Genomic DNA, 13230 nt, shown 5'->3' with positions numbered 1-13230 from the left:
TAACACCAACGATCCGTTTGGTCAAATAATTTTCACTTTCCACAAAAATGACGGTCAGGATATGAATCGATGTCTCCATGTTGCTAGCGAGCTTCACATAGCATTGGTGGTATAGTGGTGAGCATAGCTGCCTTCCAAGCAGTTGACCCGGGTTCGATTCCCGGCCAATGCAGAGCATGACATATTCACTAGTTTTAGGGGCTGGGTGTAATTTCAAGTCTATTACATTGGAATCAATCTTCGTGGAAGTACGATTTGCTCTTACTTTTTGCAGGTTTTCTAAATGAAGTGCGACATTGAGCCAACTAGTGAATATCACAATAGATTAGCTGTCCATCGCCTAAACCATTCAGCCACCTCGTCCTGCGCCCAAGAGGTGGCTGTTTGCGACCAGTGGCCTGAGATCTGCCTGTCTGAGCTTGTTAAAAGATCTGCAAAAGGGCTCATCCGGGATTTGAACCCGGGACCTCTCGCACCCTAAGCGAGAATCATACCCCTAGACCAACGAGCCTTACACAATAACAAAATAGTTTTGCTTTCTGCGGCAATGACAATGAGGATATCCATTGTTCTTGTCCATGGTGCTTGGAAAGATTGAACCTCATGTGAGTGTTTGTGCTATACTTGTGAGCATAGCAGTCTTCCAAACTGTTGACCAGGCTTCAGTTCAAATCTTTTGTATTTCATCTGCTGTGTTTTTCACATTCTGTCTTCTTAAGCCGCGACAGCAAACTGATGATGAGTGTTGACAAATGAATATTGAGCAAAATGAGATCAATTAATATTTTAAAAGAGAAACTGAAAAAATAAAACTTCAAAAAGAATGGAGCTCATTTATTTTGAGTTGACTGATGCATCAGTACGTGAATCAAAGTAAACGAATGTAAAAAATACCCATTCAAATCGATCAGTTTTCAACTAGAGAGATTGAGATGTGTCGTATCTGTCTCAAGCCTCCATAACTGTTTATGTTACACCTCCACATCTGCAATGAAAGGTGGTGGAGCTAGAGCGGTGTTAGTCAAACCATGAGACATACCTATAATCGGTCTTCTCACAAAAACATCTGTAGCTTCTGAACCGTTTGACCTACAAATTCGTATGACCACTCCCTGGAAAGGGGAGACCCTCACGAACACGGTGGTGTTCTCAATTTATCTCTACGTCCCCCACAAGTGTCAGGGGACCCGTCTGAAGTCGGAACCCTTTATGTGCCAACTTCTGTTTGTAGAATCCAAAATCTTTGGGCAACAAACTAATGTGACCCCACTTGTCACAATGTTCTCAGTTTTGCCCTACGTTCCCCACAAGTGTCACGGGACTAATCTGAAGGTAACAGGTACTGATTAAAATGATAGATTTTTTAACCAGGGACCTCTCGCACCCTAAGCCATAATCGTACACTAACACCAACGATCCGTTTGGTCAAATAATTTTCACTTTCCACAAAAATGACGGTCAGGATATGAATCGATGTCTCCATGTTGCTAGCGAGCTTCACATAGCATTGGTGGTATAGTGGTGAGCATAGCTGCCTTCCAAGCAGTTGACCCGGGTTCGATTCCCGGCCAATGCAGAGCATGACATATTCACTAGTTTTAGGGGCTGGGTGTAATTTCAAGTCTATTACATTGGAATCAATCTTCGTGGAAGTACGATTTGCTCTTACTTTTTGCAGGTTTTCTAAATGAAGTGCGACATTGAGCCAACTAGTGAATATCACAATAGATTAGCTGTCCATCGCCTAAACCATTCAGCCACCTCGTCCTGCGCCCAAGAGGTGGCTGTTTGCGACCAGTGGCCTGAGATCTGCCTGTCTGAGCTTGTTAAAAGATCTGCAAAAGGGCTCATCCGGGATTTGAACCCGGGACCTCTCGCACCCTAAGCGAGAATCATACCCCTAGACCAACGAGCCTTACACAATAACAAAATAGTTTTGCTTTCTGCGGCAATGACAATGAGGATATCCATTGTTCTTGTCCATGGTGCTTGGAAAGATTGAACCTCATGTGAGTGTTTGTGCTATACTTGTGAGCATAGCAGTCTTCCAAACTGTTGACCAGGCTTCAGTTCAAATCTTTTGTATTTCATCTGCTGTGTTTTTCACATTCTGTCTTCTTAAGCCGCGACAGCAAACTGATGATGAGTGTTGACAAATGAATATTGAGCAAAATGAGATCAATTAATATTTTAAAAGAGAAACTGAAAAAATAAAACTTCAAAAAGAATGGAGCTCATTTATTTTGAGTTGACTGATGCATCAGTACGTGAATCAAAGTAAACGAATGTAAAAAATACCCATTCAAATCGATCAGTTTTCAACTAGAGAGATTGAGATGTGTCGTATCTGTCTCAAGCCTCCATAACTGTTTATGTTACACCTCCACATCTGCAATGAAAGGTGGTGGAGCTAGAGCGGTGTTAGTCAAACCATGAGACATACCTATAATCGGTCTTCTCACAAAAACATCTGTAGCTTCTGAACCGTTTGACCTACAAATTCGTATGACCACTCCCTGGAAAGGGGAGACCCTCACGAACACGGTGGTGTTCTCAATTTATCTCTACGTCCCCCACAAGTGTCAGGGGACCCGTCTGAAGTCGGAACCCTTTATGTGCCAACTTCTGTTTGTAGAATCCAAAATCTTTGGGCAACAAACTAATGTGACCCCACTTGTCACAATGTTCTCAGTTTTGCCCTACGTTCCCCACAAGTGTCACGGGACTAATCTGAAGGTAACAGGTACTGATTAAAATGATAGATTTTTTAACCAGGGACCTCTCGCACCCTAAGCCATAATCGTACACTAACACCAACGATCCGTTTGGTCAAATAATTTTCACTTTCCACAAAAATGACGGTCAGGATATGAATCGATGTCTCCATGTTGCTAGCGAGCTTCACATAGCATTGGTGGTATAGTGGTGAGCATAGCTGCCTTCCAAGCAGTTGACCCGGGTTCGATTCCCGGCCAATGCAGAGCATGACATATTCACTAGTTTTAGGGGCTGGGTGTAATTTCAAGTCTATTACATTGGAATCAATCTTCGTGGAAGTACGATTTGCTCTTACTTTTTGCAGGTTTTCTAAATGAAGTGCGACATTGAGCCAACTAGTGAATATCACAATAGATTAGCTGTCCATCGCCTAAACCATTCAGCCACCTCGTCCTGCGCCCAAGAGGTGGCTGTTTGCGACCAGTGGCCTGAGATCTGCCTGTCTGAGCTTGTTAAAAGATCTGCAAAAGGGCTCATCCGGGATTTGAACCCGGGACCTCTCGCACCCTAAGCGAGAATCATACCCCTAGACCAACGAGCCTTACACAATAACAAAATAGTTTTGCTTTCTGCGGCAATGACAATGAGGATATCCATTGTTCTTGTCCATGGTGCTTGGAAAGATTGAACCTCATGTGAGTGTTTGTGCTATACTTGTGAGCATAGCAGTCTTCCAAACTGTTGACCAGGCTTCAGTTCAAATCTTTTGTATTTCATCTGCTGTGTTTTTCACATTCTGTCTTCTTAAGCCGCGACAGCAAACTGATGATGAGTGTTGACAAATGAATATTGAGCAAAATGAGATCAATTAATATTTTAAAAGAGAAACTGAAAAAATAAAACTTCAAAAAGAATGGAGCTCATTTATTTTGAGTTGACTGATGCATCAGTACGTGAATCAAAGTAAACGAATGTAAAAAATACCCATTCAAATCGATCAGTTTTCAACTAGAGAGATTGAGATGTGTCGTATCTGTCTCAAGCCTCCATAACTGTTTATGTTACACCTCCACATCTGCAATGAAAGGTGGTGGAGCTAGAGCGGTGTTAGTCAAACCATGAGACATACCTATAATCGGTCTTCTCACAAAAACATCTGTAGCTTCTGAACCGTTTGACCTACAAATTCGTATGACCACTCCCTGGAAAGGGGAGACCCTCACGAACACGGTGGTGTTCTCAATTTATCTCTACGTCCCCCACAAGTGTCAGGGGACCCGTCTGAAGTCGGAACCCTTTATGTGCCAACTTCTGTTTGTAGAATCCAAAATCTTTGGGCAACAAACTAATGTGACCCCACTTGTCACAATGTTCTCAGTTTTGCCCTACGTTCCCCACAAGTGTCACGGGACTAATCTGAAGGTAACAGGTACTGATTAAAATGATAGATTTTTTAACCAGGGACCTCTCGCACCCTAAGCCATAATCGTACACTAACACCAACGATCCGTTTGGTCAAATAATTTTCACTTTCCACAAAAATGACGGTCAGGATATGAATCGATGTCTCCATGTTGCTAGCGAGCTTCACATAGCATTGGTGGTATAGTGGTGAGCATAGCTGCCTTCCAAGCAGTTGACCCGGGTTCGATTCCCGGCCAATGCAGAGCATGACATATTCACTAGTTTTAGGGGCTGGGTGTAATTTCAAGTCTATTACATTGGAATCAATCTTCGTGGAAGTACGATTTGCTCTTACTTTTTGCAGGTTTTCTAAATGAAGTGCGACATTGAGCCAACTAGTGAATATCACAATAGATTAGCTGTCCATCGCCTAAACCATTCAGCCACCTCGTCCTGCGCCCAAGAGGTGGCTGTTTGCGACCAGTGGCCTGAGATCTGCCTGTCTGAGCTTGTTAAAAGATCTGCAAAAGGGCTCATCCGGGATTTGAACCCGGGACCTCTCGCACCCTAAGCGAGAATCATACCCCTAGACCAACGAGCCTTACACAATAACAAAATAGTTTTGCTTTCTGCGGCAATGACAATGAGGATATCCATTGTTCTTGTCCATGGTGCTTGGAAAGATTGAACCTCATGTGAGTGTTTGTGCTATACTTGTGAGCATAGCAGTCTTCCAAACTGTTGACCAGGCTTCAGTTCAAATCTTTTGTATTTCATCTGCTGTGTTTTTCACATTCTGTCTTCTTAAGCCGCGACAGCAAACTGATGATGAGTGTTGACAAATGAATATTGAGCAAAATGAGATCAATTAATATTTTAAAAGAGAAACTGAAAAAATAAAACTTCAAAAAGAATGGAGCTCATTTATTTTGAGTTGACTGATGCATCAGTACGTGAATCAAAGTAAACGAATGTAAAAAATACCCATTCAAATCGATCAGTTTTCAACTAGAGAGATTGAGATGTGTCGTATCTGTCTCAAGCCTCCATAACTGTTTATGTTACACCTCCACATCTGCAATGAAAGGTGGTGGAGCTAGAGCGGTGTTAGTCAAACCATGAGACATACCTATAATCGGTCTTCTCACAAAAACATCTGTAGCTTCTGAACCGTTTGACCTACAAATTCGTATGACCACTCCCTGGAAAGGGGAGACCCTCACGAACACGGTGGTGTTCTCAATTTATCTCTACGTCCCCCACAAGTGTCAGGGGACCCGTCTGAAGTCGGAACCCTTTATGTGCCAACTTCTGTTTGTAGAATCCAAAATCTTTGGGCAACAAACTAATGTGACCCCACTTGTCACAATGTTCTCAGTTTTGCCCTACGTTCCCCACAAGTGTCACGGGACTAATCTGAAGGTAACAGGTACTGATTAAAATGATAGATTTTTTAACCAGGGACCTCTCGCACCCTAAGCCATAATCGTACACTAACACCAACGATCCGTTTGGTCAAATAATTTTCACTTTCCACAAAAATGACGGTCAGGATATGAATCGATGTCTCCATGTTGCTAGCGAGCTTCACATAGCATTGGTGGTATAGTGGTGAGCATAGCTGCCTTCCAAGCAGTTGACCCGGGTTCGATTCCCGGCCAATGCAGAGCATGACATATTCACTAGTTTTAGGGGCTGGGTGTAATTTCAAGTCTATTACATTGGAATCAATCTTCGTGGAAGTCCGATTTGCTCTTACTTTTTGCAGGTTTTCTAAATGAAGTGCGACATTGAGCCAACTAGTGAATATCACAATAGATTAGCTGTCCATCGCCTAAACCATTCAGCCACCTCGTCCTGCGCCCAAGAGGTGGCTGTTTGCGACCAGTGGCCTGAGATCTGCCTGTCTGAGCTTGTTAAAAGATCTGCAAAAGGGCTCATCCGGGATTTGAACCCGGGACCTCTCGCACCCTAAGCGAGAATCATACCCCTAGACCAACGAGCCTTACACAATAACAAAATAGTTTTGCTTTCTGCGGCAATGACAATGAGGATATCCATTGTTCTTGTCCATGGTGCTTGGAAAGATTGAACCTCATGTGAGTGTTTGTGCTATACTTGTGAGCATAGCAGTCTTCCAAACTGTTGACCAGGCTTCAGTTCAAATCTTTTGTATTTCATCTGCTGTGTTTTTCACATTCTGTCTTCTTAAGCCGCGACAGCAAACTGATGATGAGTGTTGACAAATGAATATTGAGCAAAATGAGATCAATTAATATTTTAAAAGAGAAACTGAAAAAATAAAACTTCAAAAAGAATGGAGCTCATTTATTTTGAGTTGACTGATGCATCAGTACGTGAATCAAAGTAAACGAATGTAAAAAATACCCATTCAAATCGATCAGTTTTCAACTAGAGAGATTGAGATGTGTCGTATCTGTCTCAAGCCTCCATAACTGTTTATGTTACACCTCCACATCTGCAATGAAAGGTGGTGGAGCTAGAGCGGTGTTAGTCAAACCATGAGACATACCTATAATCGGTCTTCTCACAAAAACATCTGTAGCTTCTGAACCGTTTGACCTACAAATTCGTATGACCACTCCCTGGAAAGGGGAGACCCTCACGAACACGGTGGTGTTCTCAATTTATCTCTACGTCCCCCACAAGTGTCAGGGGACCCGTCTGAAGTCGGAACCCTTTATGTGCCAACTTCTGTTTGTAGAATCCAAAATCTTTGGGCAACAAACTAATGTGACCCCACTTGTCACAATGTTCTCAGTTTTGCCCTACGTTCCCCACAAGTGTCACGGGACTAATCTGAAGGTAACAGGTACTGATTAAAATGATAGATTTTTTAACCAGGGACCTCTCGCACCCTAAGCCATAATCGTACACTAACACCAACGATCCGTTTGGTCAAATAATTTTCACTTTCCACAAAAATGACGGTCAGGATATGAATCGATGTCTCCATGTTGCTAGCGAGCTTCACATAGCATTGGTGGTATAGTGGTGAGCATAGCTGCCTTCCAAGCAGTTGACCCGGGTTCGATTCCCGGCCAATGCAGAGCATGACATATTCACTAGTTTTAGGGGCTGGGTGTAATTTCAAGTCTATTACATTGGAATCAATCTTCGTGGAAGTCCGATTTGCTCTTACTTTTTGCAGGTTTTCTAAATGAAGTGCGACATTGAGCCAACTAGTGAATATCACAATAGATTAGCTGTCCATCGCCTAAACCATTCAGCCACCTCGTCCTGCGCCCAAGAGGTGGCTGTTTGCGACCAGTGGCCTGAGATCTGCCTGTCTGAGCTTGTTAAAAGATCTGCAAAAGGGCTCATCCGGGATTTGAACCCGGGACCTCTCGCACCCTAAGCGAGAATCATACCCCTAGACCAACGAGCCTTACACAATAACAAAATAGTTTTGCTTTCTGCGGCAATGACAATGAGGATATCCATTGTTCTTGTCCATGGTGCTTGGAAAGATTGAACCTCATGTGAGTGTTTGTGCTATACTTGTGAGCATAGCAGTCTTCCAAACTGTTGACCAGGCTTCAGTTCAAATCTTTTGTATTTCATCTGCTGTGTTTTTCACATTCTGTCTTCTTAAGCCGCGACAGCAAACTGATGATGAGTGTTGACAAATGAATATTGAGCAAAATGAGATCAATTAATATTTTAAAAGAGAAACTGAAAAAATAAAACTTCAAAAAGAATGGAGCTCATTTATTTTGAGTTGACTGATGCATCAGTACGTGAATCAAAGTAAACGAATGTAAAAAATACCCATTCAAATCGATCAGTTTTCAACTAGAGAGATTGAGATGTGTCGTATCTGTCTCAAGCCTCCATAACTGTTTATGTTACACCTCCACATCTGCAATGAAAGGTGGTGGAGCTAGAGCGGTGTTAGTCAAACCATGAGACATACCTATAATCGGTCTTCTCACAAAAACATCTGTAGCTTCTGAACCGTTTGACCTACAAATTCGTATGACCACTCCCTGGAAAGGGGAGACCCTCACGAACACGGTGGTGTTCTCAATTTATCTCTACGTCCCCCACAAGTGTCAGGGGACCCGTCTGAAGTCGGAACCCTTTATGTGCCAACTTCTGTTTGTAGAATCCAAAATCTTTGGGCAACAAACTAATGTGACCCCACTTGTCACAATGTTCTCAGTTTTGCCCTACGTTCCCCACAAGTGTCACGGGACTAATCTGAAGGTAACAGGTACTGATTAAAATGATAGATTTTTTAACCAGGGACCTCTCGCACCCTAAGCCATAATCGTACACTAACACCAACGATCCGTTTGGTCAAATAATTTTCACTTTCCACAAAAATGACGGTCAGGATATGAATCGATGTCTCCATGTTGCTAGCGAGCTTCACATAGCATTGGTGGTATAGTGGTGAGCATAGCTGCCTTCCAAGCAGTTGACCCGGGTTCGATTCCCGGCCAATGCAGAGCATGACATATTCACTAGTTTTAGGGGCTGGGTGTAATTTCAAGTCTATTACATTGGAATCAATCTTCGTGGAAGTCCGATTTGCTCTTACTTTTTGCAGGTTTTCTAAATGAAGTGCGACATTGAGCCAACTAGTGAATATCACAATAGATTAGCTGTCCATCGCCTAAACCATTCAGCCACCTCGTCCTGCGCCCAAGAGGTGGCTGTTTGCGACCAGTGGCCTGAGATCTGCCTGTCTGAGCTTGTTAAAAGATCTGCAAAAGGGCTCATCCGGGATTTGAACCCGGGACCTCTCGCACCCTAAGCGAGAATCATACCCCTAGACCAACGAGCCTTACACAATAACAAAATAGTTTTGCTTTCTGCGGCAATGACAATGAGGATATCCATTGTTCTTGTCCATGGTGCTTGGAAAGATTGAACCTCATGTGAGTGTTTGTGCTATACTTGTGAGCATAGCAGTCTTCCAAACTGTTGACCAGGCTTCAGTTCAAATCTTTTGTATTTCATCTGCTGTGTTTTTCACATTCTGTCTTCTTAAGCCGCGACAGCAAACTGATGATGAGTGTTGACAAATGAATATTGAGCAAAATGAGATCAATTAATATTTTAAAAGAGAAACTGAAAAAATAAAACTTCAAAAAGAATGGAGCTCATTTATTTTGAGTTGACTGATGCATCAGTACGTGAATCAAAGTAAACGAATGTAAAAAATACCCATTCAAATCGATCAGTTTTCAACTAGAGAGATTGAGATGTGTCGTATCTGTCTCAAGCCTCCATAACTGTTTATGTTACACCTCCACATCTGCAATGAAAGGTGGTGGAGCTAGAGCGGTGTTAGTCAAACCATGAGACATACCTATAATCGGTCTTCTCACAAAAACATCTGTAGCTTCTGAACCGTTTGACCTACAAATTCGTATGACCACTCCCTGGAAAGGGGAGACCCTCACGAACACGGTGGTGTTCTCAATTTATCTCTACGTCCCCCACAAGTGTCAGGGGACCCGTCTGAAGTCGGAACCCTTTATGTGCCAACTTCTGTTTGTAGAATCCAAAATCTTTGGGCAACAAACTAATGTGACCCCACTTGTCACAATGTTCTCAGTTTTGCCCTACGTTCCCCACAAGTGTCACGGGACTAATCTGAAGGTAACAGGTACTGATTAAAATGATAGATTTTTTAACCAGGGACCTCTCGCACCCTAAGCCATAATCGTACACTAACACCAACGATCCGTTTGGTCAAATAATTTTCACTTTCCACAAAAATGACGGTCAGGATATGAATCGATGTCTCCATGTTGCTAGCGAGCTTCACATAGCATTGGTGGTATAGTGGTGAGCATAGCTGCCTTCCAAGCAGTTGACCCGGGTTCGATTCCCGGCCAATGCAGAGCATGACATATTCACTAGTTTTAGGGGCTGGGTGTAATTTCAAGTCTATTACATTGGAATCAATCTTCGTGGAAGTCCGATTTGCTCTTACTTTTTGCAGGTTTTCTAAATGAAGTGCGACATTGAGCCAACTAGTGAATATCACAATAGATTAGCTGTCCATCGCCTAAACCATTCAGCCACCTCGTCCTGCGCCCAAGAGGTGGCTGTTTGCGACCAGTGGCCTGAGATCTGCCTGTCTGAGCTTGTTAAAAGATCTGCAAAAGGGCTCATCCGGGATTTGAACCCGGGACCTCTCGCACCCTAAGCGAGAATCATACCCCTAGACCAACGAGCCTTACACAATAACAAAATAGTTTTGCTTTCTGCGGCAATGACAATGAGGATATCCATTGTTCTTGTCCATGGTGCTTGGAAAGATTGAACCTCATGTGAGTGTTTGTGCTATACTTGTGAGCATAGCAGTCTTCCAAACTGTTGACCAGGCTTCAGTTCAAATCTTTTGTATTTCATCTGCTGTGTTTTTCACATTCTGTCTTCTTAAGCCGCGACAGCAAACTGATGATGAGTGTTGACAAATGAATATTGAGCAAAATGAGATCAATTAATATTTTAAAAGAGAAACTGAAAAAATAAAACTTCAAAAAGAATGGAGCTCATTTATTTTGAGTTGACTGATGCATCAGTACGTGAATCAAAGTAAACGAATGTAAAAAATACCCATTCAAATCGATCAGTTTTCAACTAGAGAGATTGAGATGTGTCGTATCTGTCTCAAGCCTCCATAACTGTTTATGTTACACCTCCACATCTGCAATGAAAGGTGGTGGAGCTAGAGCGGTGTTAGTCAAACCATGAGACATACCTATAATCGGTCTTCTCACAAAAACATCTGTAGCTTCTGAACCGTTTGACCTACAAATTCGTATGACCACTCCCTGGAAAGGGGAGACCCTCACGAACACGGTGGTGTTCTCAATTTATCTCTACGTCCCCCACAAGTGTCAGGGGACCCGTCTGAAGTCGGAACCCTTTATGTGCCAACTTCTGTTTGTAGAATCCAAAATCTTTGGGCAACAAACTAATGTGACCCCACTTGTCACAATGTTCTCAGTTTTGCCCTACGTTCCCCACAAGTGTCACGGGACTAATCTGAAGGTAACAGGTACTGATTAAAATGATAGATTTTTTAACCAGGGACCTCTCGCACCCTAAGCCATAATCGTACACTAACACCAACGATCCGTTTGGTCAAATAATTTTCACTTTCCGCAAAAATGACGGTCAGGATATGAATCGATGTCTCCATGTTGCTAGCGAGCTTCACATAGCATTGGTGGTATAGTGGTGAGCATAGCTGCCTTCCAAGCAGTTGACCCGGGTTCGATTCCCGGCCAATGCAGAGCATGACATATTCACTAGTTTTAGGGGCTGGGTGTAATTTCAAGTCTATTACATTGGAATCAATCTTCGTGGAAGTCCGATTTGCTCTTACTTTTTGCAGGTTTTCTAAATGAAGTGCGACATTGAGCCAACTAGTGAATATCACAATAGATTAGCTGTCCATCGCCTAAACCATTCAGCCACCTCGTCCTGCGCCCAAGAGGTGGCTGTTTGCGACCAGTGGCCTGAGATCTGCCTGTCTGAGCTTGTTAAAAGATCTGCAAAAGGGCTCATCCGGGATTTGAACCCGGGACCTCTCGCACCCTAAGCGAGAATCATACCCCTAGACCAACGAGCCTTACACAATAACAAAATAGTTTTGCTTTCTGCGGCAATGACAATGAGGATATCCATTGTTCTTGTCCATGGTGCTTGGAAAGATTGAACCTCATGTGAGTGTTTGTGCTATACTTGTGAGCATAGCAGTCTTCCAAACTGTTGACCAGGCTTCAGTTCAAATCTTTTGTATTTCATCTGCTGTGTTTTTCACATTCTGTCTTCTTAAGCCGCGACAGCAAACTGATGATGAGTGTTGACAAATGAATATTGAGCAAAATGAGATCAATTAATATTTTAAAAGAGAAACTGAAAAAATAAAACTTCAAAAAGAATGGAGCTCATTTATTTTGAGTTGACTGATGCATCAGTACGTGAATCAAAGTAAACGAATGTAAAAAATACCCATTCAAATCGATCAGTTTTCAACTAGAGAGATTGAGATGTGTCGTATCTGTCTCAAGCCTCCATAACTGTTTATGTTACACCTCCACATCTGCAATGAAAGGTGGTGGAGCTAGAGCGGTGTTAGTCAAACCATGAGACATACCTATAATCGGTCTTCTCACAAAAACATCTGTAGCTTCTGAACCGTTTGACCTACAAATTCGTATGACCACTCCCTGGAAAGGGGAGACCCTCACGAACACGGTGGTGTTCTCAATTTATCTCTACGTCCCCCACAAGTGTCAGGGGACCCGTCTGAAGTCGGAACCCTTTATGTGCCAACTTCTGTTTGTAGAATCCAAAATCTTTGGGCAACAAACTAATGTGACCCCACTTGTCACAATGTTCTCAGTTTTGCCCTACGTTCCCCACAAGTGTCACGGGACTAATCTGAAGGTAACAGGTACTGATTAAAATGATAGATTTTTTAACCAGGGACCTCTCGCACCCTAAGCCATAATCGTACACTAACACCAACGATCCGTTTGGTCAAATAATTTTCACTTTCCACAAAAATGACGGTCAGGATATGAATCGATGTCTCCATGTTGCTAGCGAGCTTCACATAGCATTGGTGGTATAGTGGTGAGCATAGCTGCCTTCCAAGCAGTTGACCCGGGTTCGATTCCCGGCCAATGCAGAGCATGACATATTCACTAGTTTTAGGGGCTGGGTGTAATTTCAAGTCTATTACATTGGAATCAATCTTCGTGGAAGTCCGATTTGCTCTTACTTTTTGCAGGTTTTCTAAATGAAGTGCGACATTGAGCCAACTAGTGAATATCACAATAGATTAGCTGTCCATCGCCTAAACCATTCAGCCACCTCGTCCTGCGCCCAAGAGGTGGCTGTTTGCGACCAGTGGCCTGAGATCTGCCTGTCTGAGCTTGTTAAAAGATCTGCAAAAGGGCTCATCCGGGATTTGAACCCGGGACCTCTCGCACCCTAAGCGAGAATCATACCCCTAGACCAACGAGCCTTACACAATAACAAAATAGTTTTGCTTTCTGCGGCAATGACAATGAGGATATCCATTGTTCTTGTCCATGGTGCTTGGAAAGA

General features: G+C 42.9%; 20 non-coding genes across 20 annotated transcripts; 10 read left to right on the top strand and 10 right to left on the bottom strand.

The window, feature by feature from the left end:
• The first annotated feature begins 100 nt into the window (after positions 1 to 100).
• Positions 101 to 172, top strand: trnag-ucc (transfer RNA glycine (anticodon UCC)). The gene has a single exon. It is a non-coding gene; the product is annotated as a tRNA-Gly (tRNA).
• Positions 173 to 439: 267 nt separating this feature from the next.
• trnap-agg (transfer RNA proline (anticodon AGG)) lies at positions 440 to 511 on the bottom strand. Its single transcript has one exon. It is a non-coding gene; the product is annotated as a tRNA-Pro (tRNA).
• Positions 512 to 1504: 993 nt separating this feature from the next.
• trnag-ucc (transfer RNA glycine (anticodon UCC)) lies at positions 1505 to 1576 on the top strand. Its single transcript has one exon. It is a non-coding gene; the product is annotated as a tRNA-Gly (tRNA).
• A 267-nt stretch (positions 1577 to 1843) lies between these two features.
• trnap-agg (transfer RNA proline (anticodon AGG)) lies at positions 1844 to 1915 on the bottom strand. The gene has a single exon. It is a non-coding gene; the product is annotated as a tRNA-Pro (tRNA).
• A 993-nt stretch (positions 1916 to 2908) lies between these two features.
• trnag-ucc (transfer RNA glycine (anticodon UCC)) lies at positions 2909 to 2980 on the top strand. The gene has a single exon. It is a non-coding gene; the product is annotated as a tRNA-Gly (tRNA).
• A 267-nt stretch (positions 2981 to 3247) lies between these two features.
• Positions 3248 to 3319, bottom strand: trnap-agg (transfer RNA proline (anticodon AGG)). The gene has a single exon. It is a non-coding gene; the product is annotated as a tRNA-Pro (tRNA).
• Positions 3320 to 4312: 993 nt separating this feature from the next.
• On the top strand, positions 4313 to 4384 carry trnag-ucc (transfer RNA glycine (anticodon UCC)). The gene has a single exon. It is a non-coding gene; the product is annotated as a tRNA-Gly (tRNA).
• A 267-nt stretch (positions 4385 to 4651) lies between these two features.
• On the bottom strand, positions 4652 to 4723 carry trnap-agg (transfer RNA proline (anticodon AGG)). Its single transcript has one exon. It is a non-coding gene; the product is annotated as a tRNA-Pro (tRNA).
• Positions 4724 to 5716: 993 nt separating this feature from the next.
• trnag-ucc (transfer RNA glycine (anticodon UCC)) lies at positions 5717 to 5788 on the top strand. The gene has a single exon. It is a non-coding gene; the product is annotated as a tRNA-Gly (tRNA).
• Positions 5789 to 6055: 267 nt separating this feature from the next.
• On the bottom strand, positions 6056 to 6127 carry trnap-agg (transfer RNA proline (anticodon AGG)). The gene has a single exon. It is a non-coding gene; the product is annotated as a tRNA-Pro (tRNA).
• Positions 6128 to 7120: 993 nt separating this feature from the next.
• On the top strand, positions 7121 to 7192 carry trnag-ucc (transfer RNA glycine (anticodon UCC)). The gene has a single exon. It is a non-coding gene; the product is annotated as a tRNA-Gly (tRNA).
• Positions 7193 to 7459: 267 nt separating this feature from the next.
• trnap-agg (transfer RNA proline (anticodon AGG)) lies at positions 7460 to 7531 on the bottom strand. Its single transcript has one exon. It is a non-coding gene; the product is annotated as a tRNA-Pro (tRNA).
• Positions 7532 to 8524: 993 nt separating this feature from the next.
• trnag-ucc (transfer RNA glycine (anticodon UCC)) lies at positions 8525 to 8596 on the top strand. Its single transcript has one exon. It is a non-coding gene; the product is annotated as a tRNA-Gly (tRNA).
• Positions 8597 to 8863: 267 nt separating this feature from the next.
• trnap-agg (transfer RNA proline (anticodon AGG)) lies at positions 8864 to 8935 on the bottom strand. The gene has a single exon. It is a non-coding gene; the product is annotated as a tRNA-Pro (tRNA).
• Positions 8936 to 9928: 993 nt separating this feature from the next.
• Positions 9929 to 10000, top strand: trnag-ucc (transfer RNA glycine (anticodon UCC)). The gene has a single exon. It is a non-coding gene; the product is annotated as a tRNA-Gly (tRNA).
• Positions 10001 to 10267: 267 nt separating this feature from the next.
• Positions 10268 to 10339, bottom strand: trnap-agg (transfer RNA proline (anticodon AGG)). Its single transcript has one exon. It is a non-coding gene; the product is annotated as a tRNA-Pro (tRNA).
• Positions 10340 to 11332: 993 nt separating this feature from the next.
• Positions 11333 to 11404, top strand: trnag-ucc (transfer RNA glycine (anticodon UCC)). The gene has a single exon. It is a non-coding gene; the product is annotated as a tRNA-Gly (tRNA).
• Positions 11405 to 11671: 267 nt separating this feature from the next.
• On the bottom strand, positions 11672 to 11743 carry trnap-agg (transfer RNA proline (anticodon AGG)). The gene has a single exon. It is a non-coding gene; the product is annotated as a tRNA-Pro (tRNA).
• A 993-nt stretch (positions 11744 to 12736) lies between these two features.
• Positions 12737 to 12808, top strand: trnag-ucc (transfer RNA glycine (anticodon UCC)). The gene has a single exon. It is a non-coding gene; the product is annotated as a tRNA-Gly (tRNA).
• Positions 12809 to 13075: 267 nt separating this feature from the next.
• On the bottom strand, positions 13076 to 13147 carry trnap-agg (transfer RNA proline (anticodon AGG)). The gene has a single exon. It is a non-coding gene; the product is annotated as a tRNA-Pro (tRNA).
• Between the last annotated feature and the right edge of the window lie 83 nt (positions 13148 to 13230).

The sequence above is a fragment of the Salmo salar genome, unplaced genomic scaffold (genome assembly GCF_965601325.2).
Source record: "Salmo salar unplaced genomic scaffold, fSalSal1 ptg000135l, whole genome shotgun sequence".
NCBI classification, from domain to species: domain Eukaryota; kingdom Metazoa; phylum Chordata; class Actinopteri; order Salmoniformes; family Salmonidae; genus Salmo; species Salmo salar.
Note: the sequence above shows the minus strand (reverse complement) of the source record. Positions and strands in the feature narration are given on the sequence as shown.